Source organism: Monodelphis domestica, chromosome 1 (genome assembly GCF_027887165.1).
Source record: "Monodelphis domestica isolate mMonDom1 chromosome 1, mMonDom1.pri, whole genome shotgun sequence".
Classification (NCBI taxonomy): domain Eukaryota; kingdom Metazoa; phylum Chordata; class Mammalia; order Didelphimorphia; family Didelphidae; genus Monodelphis; species Monodelphis domestica.
Window position 1 is genome coordinate 22985603 of NC_077227.1, and position 10416 is coordinate 22996018.

The window sequence follows — 10416 nt, forward strand, 5'->3', positions numbered from 1 at the left end:
TCAGGAATGTGCCAGATCCAGCTCACACCAGCTTGTAATGGCCTGTTGTTAAATGATCAAGGTGAGCATTTATACCTCAGAAATCAGCAAATGCCACAAATCAAGGCTCGGTTCTTTGCTTTGTTGATTACTTAGATTTAAGAAAGTGATGGAAAAAATGCTAATAATTCAGATTAAAGTTAAAAGTGTATCCTGTATATATATATATATATACATATATACATATATGTATATATAAAATAAACCACATATTTATTTTATAATATATAACATACATGTGATAAAATAATGTATATCATATGTTGATTCTATAATGTATGCCATATTAAAATTAATCTTATTAACATATTAATTAATCTAATATATTTAAAATATTTTTCTGTATAATTTTTTTTAAGTAAGTTGTCAAATATTGACCATGATGCCATTGGTTGATTTCTTTCCCCTCTTACTCATTGTGTCACCTTAGAGAAGTCACTTGTCCTCAGTCTGTCTCCTCTTCTGAAAAAATGAAGGATTGGACTTGATCATTTCTTATGCTTCTTCTAGCTCTGAATCCTATGAACCTGACCTTGACTAACCATCTTGCTAGCATATATAATTTGTTCAACAAATATTAAGAGGCCCTGGGTTCAAATTATACCTCAGATAGTTACTTGGTCATCCTAGGCATGTTGCTTTACCTCTTTGGACCTCAGTTTCCTCATATGAAAAAAATGGAAATGACATTAATTTTTTCTACCTCCTAGGATTATTGTGAGGATCAACTGAGATAATGTAAAGACTGCAAATCTTAAAATGCTCTGTAAACATCAACTGCCATTTCTGTCATTGTTACTATTATCTCCTTCTCATCTTATTCAATAGAATTTATGTACCTGGGGAATGATAACTCTCCTGTCAGTAGTTATGCATTAGGAGGAAAGCTCATTTACAGGAAGCTCACTGAGCTCACCTTTAGAATAACTCCAATAACAGACAGGATAATGGGGGTGACATTTGCCTCACCCCATTCCAACATCATTTTGATCTCCTCTTCTAGGTTTTTGCAATGCTTGTGATCTTAATTTTTGTCATTACCATTGTCATCATTACCTACTGAGCTAGGACCAAGGAGAGTTATAAAATTGAAGTAAGATATCATCTCTGCCCTCATGGAGCTTACACTCTAGAAAAGAGACCTGCCCATAGAATCACAGCTAGAAAATATCCAGGGCAGATTATAACCCTAACTTCAATTCTCTGGACTCCAAATTTGGCAAATTGCCTCCCATTCCCATGTCTTTCTCTCTAGAACAGTTTAATATGAGTAAGATGAGATAAGACTGGAAGAGTAGAGCCATATAAGCATACAGAAAGCCTTGAATGCTAGAAAATGGATTTTTAATTGGCCTTGGGAAGCAATAGAAGTGTGGTTTGATGGGTAGATTAAAGAAGGAAGAGTATGAATTAGAAAGATCTACTAGAAAAAGGTCACTGTGGTCATTCTTGAGTATCTATCCAAAAATGATGGTAGTAGAAATAGAAGGAGAAAGACTGGATAGGGGTAGGCATTGAATCATTGGGATTTGGCCACTGGACATGAGAACTAAGAGAGAGGAATTCTTGGACTTTTCTAAGGCCTTTTGAAACCCATCTGCTAATTCATCTAAGGATGCAAGATACCCCAATACATGGGGTTTTAGAATATCTGTGTACTTTGTTAATAAAGAATCATTCCTCCAGATAACCAATTTAGGGATGGAGGTGGTGGTGGCGGTATCCCTTACAATTCACATTTCTTGAAATTACCTATTAATACCATATGCTGAAACTTTTTTCTCTCTTTGTCAAGTTTTCCATTTTTGAAAAATAATCACATTCCAGGATTGGTTAATAGCCTCCCTGCTCTCTAAGACAGTTGGCTAAGAAAGTGATAATTAATATCCCTCCCCAATTCTAGAATAATCACTATAAAGGATCATCGGCTTTCATTTCAGAAGTGTCCTAGGGAACCTTTGAAGAGTGACATAACTCTTGCCAATCTGCCCCAGCAGGGGAAATGTCTTCACCAATGAAATTGTAAGACTGTATGAAATATGAACTTTTTTCTGGGGTTTAGAAGGGCTTCTTTCTTTTGCTGATTTAGCCAAGAGCAATCATCCAAAAGGTATGGATACCTCTCCTTCCTTCCATCCTTAGCAAGAAAACAATAACAAAAACCAAGGCAATCCCTATGCTTACCTGATTTGTCTTGCTAAAGATGCTTGCCATGGCTTTCTGTTAAGCTCCTCCAAATCCAGAGCACTGAAAAAGCAAACTGATGACTCCTGAGGCTTAGAGGTCTATTTCCCCTGCAATTGCTAAAAGCAAATGATTTCCTAAAAAAGTATTGTTATCAATGAACACACATACACAATAAACTTACACTGTATACATATGTATATCATTTGTGTAATTTTTGTTTCTTTTCCCCTGATATAAGATTCTTCATTTTATCTTAGTTTTCGATTTCTCTCCCTTCCCCTCATCTTAATTTAAAAGAAATGAATAAAAACAAAGCTTTGCTAACAAATATGCATAGTCTCAGATTGCCCAAGTCCAAAAATGGATGTCTCATTCTGCATCTTGGATCCAATCCCCTCTTTCAAGTGAAGGGGAGCATGCTTCATCATGAGTTCTCTGGTCATTGCGTTGGTCAGAATTCTTAAATCTTACAAAGTTTTTTTGTCTTTACAATGTTGTAGTTATTGAAATAATTTTCCTGACTGTGCTCTGTTCAGACAAATCTTCTCAAATTTCTCTGAAGCCATTCTTTTCCTCATTTCACACCAGCAAAACAATATTCCAAATCATTATATTCATATACAGAAGGACCTCATTTTACACAAACTCAACACATGCAAATTCAGGTATATATGAGTGTCAATTGGGAAAAAATAAAGACAGAAGAATACATAAAATAAACAACATTTCATTGTGCACTACTTCTAAGTGGAGTATAAAGTCTTGCAGCAGTTTGCCCTGTCACACCAATTCTTGCTCTGAGAAGCATTGGGAGCACCAAAGGTTAGCTCCCTCATCAGTCTGTGTGTAGAGTTCCCACTTGTAACAAGTCATGTCCATGTCAGAGCAGGGCTGCTCTTTGTTTCATTAATGCTATTTAGTTATTAATAATGGCTCTAAAATACAAGAATTGTGATACTGGGAGCTCTGATAAGCCTAAGAAAAGTCATAAAGTGTCTAGATATGTTCATATAAGAAATACTTATTGAACAATGAGATTTGCTATCAAGCATAATTTTTTATTTATGCAAAGGGTCTTGGAACATATTGGCCTTGCAAAATGAGGTCAGACTGTACCACCGTTTTGTCCAAGGATTGCCCAATCGATGACTACCCCCTTTGTCTTGAGTTCTTTGATTCGACCCTATTTATTTATAGGATAAATACTTTTTTTACACATAGATCCTCTTTCTTCTTTCTTTGATCTCTTTGGGATGGCTGGTTGGTTGGTTGTTGCCCTTCACACCATACTCAAAGAGGACCAAAATGGCATCGCTGGTGATGCTTGAACTGGATATAAAGGAGGCAGAGTTCCACAAAGCTGTTGGCCTCGTTCACTCTTCCTTCCAGAGTCACTGAAGTCCAGTGACAGAACAAAAGTCAAGACAACTGGGGATGGCCCCAGGTGCAGTGATTGAACTTGGAAGCTCTCCCCAGACTCTGCTAAAGATGCCTGCAGGGCTAATTGGAACGCATTGTTCTCTTTCACCCCATCTTCTTGGAGAAATCTTCCCATGCCTGGCATAGACATCCTCCTAACTCACTGATGGGTTTGGGGCCTATCAGTTACCCTCAACCTGGTTTAGCCTGTCTGCTAAGTGAGTTTCACCAGTGTGTGGCAAGCATGAGTGGTATCTTTGCCCATCACTGGCATTGCACATCAGTTAGGTCATTGGCTGGATAATCTAGTCCCTTCTTTGCTTTACACACTTGGTGTCTCCATTCTTGGTAGGGAAGGGGATGTTCTCTTGAGCTGATGTCCTATTTCTAGACCCATGGGTGGCCTCCATTGAATGACACAGCCTCTTCCTTAAGGAATCAGGCAATACACATTTATTAAATGTGCCAGGCATTCTGCTAACTGATAAGGATGCAAAAAAAGGCAAAAATGTGGTTCCTGCCCTCAAAGAATGTATATTCTAGCAAGGGGAAGTAACATGCAGAAATAAAAAAAACCATACCTGCAAGATATATATAGTGCAAATGGAAAGTAAACTTACAGGGAAGCCAGGAGCCTTGGAGGGAACCTAGAAAGGCCTCTTGATGAAGATAGAATATGAGCTAAGTCTTGAATGAAACCAGGGAAGCCAGAAGGCAGAGAAGATAAGGAGGGAGGGCATTCTAGGCATGGGGGACAGTCAATACAAAAACTTAGAGATGGGAGATTGAGTATTATGTGCATGGAATCTCAAAAAGACTGGTGCTGCTAGACAATAGAATGAGGGCAGGGCTGCAAAATATGAAAAGACATCAGCAGCCTCACTAGTCTCCATAGGAAGCTCCAGATCTCCTAAAACCTCTCCAGCTAGAGTATCAGAAAGAGACAGCTTCTGGCATTAGCCCCTTCCCCATTTGGATTTTAACCCAGATGTTTCCCATAGGGACCATTATGTGGCACAATCTGTCCATCTACAACTAGTGGAAAGATCCTTCACAGGGGCTTGATTGCTCTTCTCTCCTGTGTTCCTGCTCCCTTTTCCTTAAAGAATCCAACTCACCACCACCCCATGAACAAATAGGAGTTGAGATTCAATACTCTGAAAAGTCTAGAACATTTTCTAGAATTCTTTTGTAACTGGATTCATTTCTTGATCCCTCAATAAAAAATGAGTGAATAAATAATAAATCTTGATTGATTGAATGATCTTAGGACCTCTATCCCACTTAGGCATCTATAGGAACAAAAATATTTAGACTGGCTTTTGGGGGAGTATCAAAGAACTAAAGACAAAGGGGGCGTTCATCAGTTGGGGAATACTTGAACAAAAATGACAGTACAGTAGGGTGTCATTTTATAAAGCCAATATGCTCTAATACCCTTTCCATTTTTCAATAAGTTGAAAATTATGCCTAATAGCAACTCACATTGTTTAATAGATATTTCTTACATGAACATACATATTTGGAAAACCAAGGCCACATTACCATATAGAGCACATGCAGCATATACGTGTTCAGCTCATTGAAAACCAGTGCAGAATTCTAGCTGGGGCTTCTCCTCTTGACTCCTTTGGTGTCGCTCCTGGAAAGCTGACTCCTAACCACTTTGTCCTTTAGCCAGGAGTGATGACATTCCAGCAGAAGACAGGAAGGTCTGGTTCCAGGCTTTTTCACAGAGGTCTAGCTGCCCAGATCGTCATCACTTTCAGTGCCCACACCTAAGGGTGATACAAGGTGATTTCTTTTTCATCTTAATGACCAGTCGTTTTAAATGAACCTACTCTAGCCATCTCCAGAGAAAGAACTGATGGAGTCTGAATGCAGACTGAAGCATACGATTTTTCAATTTGATGTGTGTGCTTATGTCTTTTCTGTTGTTTCGTGGGAGTGTTTTTTCACATGACCAAAATGAAAATGTGCTCTGCATGATCACACATGTATAACCTAGTTCAAATTGTTTACCATCTCATAGAGGAGCGAGGGAAGGGAGGGAGGGAGGGAGAGAATTTGAACCTCAAAATTTGGGGAAACATATAAAAATGATAATCACATGTAATTAGGAAAAAGAAAATATTGTAGTAAAATAAATAAATTAACCTACTGAATCCAAAGGCTGTTTTGACTACATTCTAGGATAAGAAAGAGAAAGTAGACCCATTTTTCCTGTAGGGAACAAGTGAATTACCCCCTCCCTCATCCACTTCTCCCCTGCTGCCTCTTATAATGTTATTTCATGGTTCCACTTGAAATTTTAAAACCATTTTCAATTTAGACTGAATTTATTAGTGTTAACACTCAAGATAAGAGAGAGTGAGAGACGAGTGTCAGGGTGGACAAATTGACCATTAAAAACACTTTTTAAAGTCCTTTTGACAATATTTTTATCAATTTTGTAGTAGGGGAAGGAGGAATGTCACAGCAGGCAGTCTCACTTGGAGCCATAGAAATAAAAGCTGATATCATCCATGAGAGAGGGGGAAAAAAATCACTGTATCAAAAAGAGTGAGTCTGGGTATATCCAATTACACGATGGTGTTGTCATACACAGGATGTATATTCAAATGTGTTTGCATATTTCTGAGCAGATCATACATCAAAATTAGAGCCATATTGTTCCTTCTCCAGTGAAACTGTTTATATAGGAAATGTCGTACCAAACATTGCCTGCCTCCATCATGCCTCATGCGTGATTGTAGTGTGAGATAAAAGCCCTTATGTCCACAAACATGAGGAAAGTCTATATGTACACGAGGAATCAAAAGGAGGCGTGATTTCAACACAAACACCATTATCGGCAAAGGGATTGCTGGTGTTTATGCAGATATGGAAAAACCATATCCTTCCTGGCAGATACAGAATTAGGGAATGGATTAGAAAAGAATATCTCTCTGCCCAGTCAAGTTCCTAAAACACTTTCTATCCACATGAGAACAAAAATTAATCTCATTGAGAGACTAAGTCATGCTCCCTTCGGCTCCACTTGGAAGCCACCTAACCATGATGGTGGCAGGGAATTGCTGGGATTTTAGTCAGAATATCTAGGTTTGTATCTCCATATACTATAGTCATTTTAATCCCCGTTTTAGATTTTTTTTAAATTTAGGTTCATAGAGATGAAGAAACTGGGCAGTGATCAGATAGTAAATGCTAAGATCAGGATTTGAACCCAAGTCTTATCAGAATCAAAATCAAGCAAAAAAAAAAAGCAGCTAGTGATCTTGGGACAGGATTCAGAACTGGAAGGGATGTCTGACCTTGTAAACCAACCCCTTCATTTTACAGATGAGGAAATTGGGATCCAGACAAGTTATTTCATCTCTCTAGACCTCAATGTCCTCATCTGTAAAATGGGGATTAGAATAGATGAATTATATGGCATCTAAAATCCTTTGCGGTTCTGATTCCTGTGATTAGATAATGAGTAAAATCAACTCCTTCTCATACAATCTTGGGTTTCAGGTCTCTGATCCAATTTCTTAGCCAAAATGATTTGGTCTCATTCTTCATGATGACCCTCACAGTAAGAGCACCATTTATATATGTTTTGTGGTTTGTAAGTTACAAAGTGCCTTCATCTCCACTATCCCATGAAAGGCCGCCCCCCCAAAAAAAATAATCCTAGAATGTAAGTTGGTAGGACAAATACTATAGAATAAGGTATTCTTCCACTCTGGGAGTCCAGCAAGTGTCTGAAAAGGAAATAAAGATAGCCTGGCATGTTCTATTTGAAAGGAAGCCCTTTTGGCTCCTTACAATCGCTACTTCCCTTTCTGCAGGTTCACTAACCAGCCTTTTAATTACTGTCCTAAAATTTTGCTAGAAGGCGAACTCAAAATCCCCAGCTTCTAATTTCCAGGTTCCATCCTCTTCTTTTTTTTTTTTTGAGAATTGAGCCATTGGTCTTTCTTCAGTAATGTAGTGTCCTCTCCCATTCTCTATAATCTGTAGGTCAGATTTAGAAGTGGAATGTATTTTAGAGGACATTAAGCCACATTCCTTCATTTTGTAGATAAGGAAACTAAGGCTGAGAGAAAATAAGTGTCCAGAGTTATATAAGTTTGACTCAAGAATTGAACCCAGGTCATCCTGATTCCAAGCCCAGTCTTCTATCTGCTATACCTCCTGGACACCTTATAGAGAAGCCCACAAAAAGGTTAGGAAGGATGAGGACTAAGGAAAAGCCATTCGATTTAGTAGTTAAAAGATCATTGGTAACCTTAGAGAGAACAGTTTCCATTTAGTGAAGGAGCTAAAAGTCCCAATAACAGGTATGGAAGAGGAGACAACTCTTCTAGGAGACTGACAGCAAAATGGAAGAGAGAAATGGGTTGATATACAAAGAGGAATGAATGGGAGTATTAAGAGAAGGGTCTTTAAAAAAAAAACTCAATGATCTCTAAGACCCCTTCCAGCTTAAAATCTATGATTCTATAAGGAAAGGAGAGCCATAGGGGAGTTTATAGGCAGTCAAGAAGGAGCAAGGAGATGGCAGGTTAAGAGGAAGGACATAATGTTGGAGGAGAAGCTGGAATTAGTGGACCACTTGTTTCTCTGTGCAGCAAATGTGAAGAGAGTAGGAAGTGATGTTGACACTGAGGTAAAGAAGAGAAGAGAGGGATTCCCTGACAGATGGCCCCAATTTTTCTGGTTAAATACAAAGCAAAGTTCTCTGTAGAGAAGTGAGGAGACTGCGAAAGGATGGTGTATAAATAGCTTAGGAGGAAGAAAAAAAGAATATTGGGGGAAATTTTGGATACTATGGGCAGTACCAGAGAGATTCAATCAGGGTCGAATAAAAAATTTTCCATACAGCAGTGAAGGCCAAATTGATATTAGATAACAATTTTGAGTGGACCGAAATAGTAGAATTGTTTACCTACCTCTAACTCATTCAGTAGCTCATGAAGGAGAGCAGATGGCAGGGATAAAGGGGTTAGGAGTCAGAAAGAAAGGAGCAACAATAGGACAAGGGGGTAAGGCATTCATCAGTAGAGGAGAGCTTACATTTGGGCCAACTAGCTATGGCTTTGGAAGAACTTTTTTCTCATTCTCGAACTTCTTTTGGGCACCTTTTGTCCTTCCAAGATTTCAAGGAGAGGATGGGGAGGCCAAAGCAATGATGGTGATCTGGGAATGCAAGGGAAGGTGCTGTAAGTAGAGTTTGAGATGAAGACCAAAAAAAAATGAGTTTAAGAAAGGTGAGCCTTGAGAAGAGACCAAAGAGAGGATAAAAAGAAGATCCAGCCTTTCACTGGTGTTATGGGACCTGTAGACTGTTTAGATCTAGAGGGAAGATGGGACCAATCAGAGTGAAGGATTGTAAGTGATTCCTAGAAAGGAGAGGAGAATTGTCCCTGTCCTGTAAAGAGATTCAGATGCGAATCTCTACTACATTTTTGATCACGTAAATGAAACATATCCTATCTTGTTCTTTATTAGCCCAAATGCTTATGGGGGTTCTTTTATGTGAGAGACAGAACCAAATTCTGTTACTTCCAGAGGGAAAATGTCATCTGTTGCTATTCCAGGGATTAAAGGGATGGTTAATGAGCATCTCAAAAAAAAGTATACAAGGATGATAATCCTCATCAAGAACAGGTCATGCCAGACTAACCTTTTATGGCAGGGTTAGTAGACTAATGGATCTGGGGAATTCCATAGACATACTTTAACTAGGTTTTAGCAAAGCATTTAACAGAATCTCCCATGCCATTTTCATGAACAAGATAGAGAAATGGGATTATGCCGTAATACTGTTAAATGGACTTTTAGCTGTTATGTATGTTTGGACCTCAAAAATAGTCATTGATTCAATATTCCCCACCCAACAATCCTCTGCTTGGTCCTATGCTATTTAACATTTTATCAAGATACAAATGACAGGCTTTTCAAATATGTAGGGAGCACAAAATTAAAAGAAATACCTAAATGTGTATGACAGTCGGGGGCAAAAAAAAATATAAAAAAATCTAGACTGTTGGGTCAAAGAAGATGAATTTTAATTAAAAAATAAAGGTAAAGAATTAACTTCAGGCTCAAGAATTCAGCTTCGCAAGTTCAAAATGGGGGGAACATGGTTAGACAAAAAAATTGTCTTCAAAGATCTGGGTCTTTTATTAAGGTTTTTAATGAGCTGGATAATGACTAGAGGAAGTAATGAGGATGGTGAGGTGTCAAGATCATATTTATATGAAGATCAGGTGAAGGAGCCAGCAATACTAATCCTGGAGAAAAGAAGCCTTTGGTGGGAATATGACAACTCCCCTTTGGCATTTGAAAAGCTGTCACAGGTTAGTGACCTAAGTGATCCATTCTGTCATGTCAGAAATCAGAGCCAAAGGACACCCTCTGAACCCCATCCAAATCTTCTTTGCACCTCAATGCCTCCTTGCTAGAGAATTTATGTAGTCGGTAGATGATAGGAATTGAATCAAACTTCATATTGGGAATGAAAAGAAGAAGAAAAACCTTTGGATCTTGCTGTAGTAGATAGAATGATAGACTTGGAGTCAAGAAGTTGTTATTTTTGTTATTATTCAATTATTTCAGTAGAGTTTGACCCTTTGTGACCTCATTTGGGATTTTCTTGGTATAGATACTAGAGTGGTTCACAATTCCCTTCTTCAGCTCATTTTACTGATGAGGAAACTGAGGTAAACAAAGTTAAGTGACTTACCCAGGATCACGTAGCTAGTAAGTGACTGAAGCCAG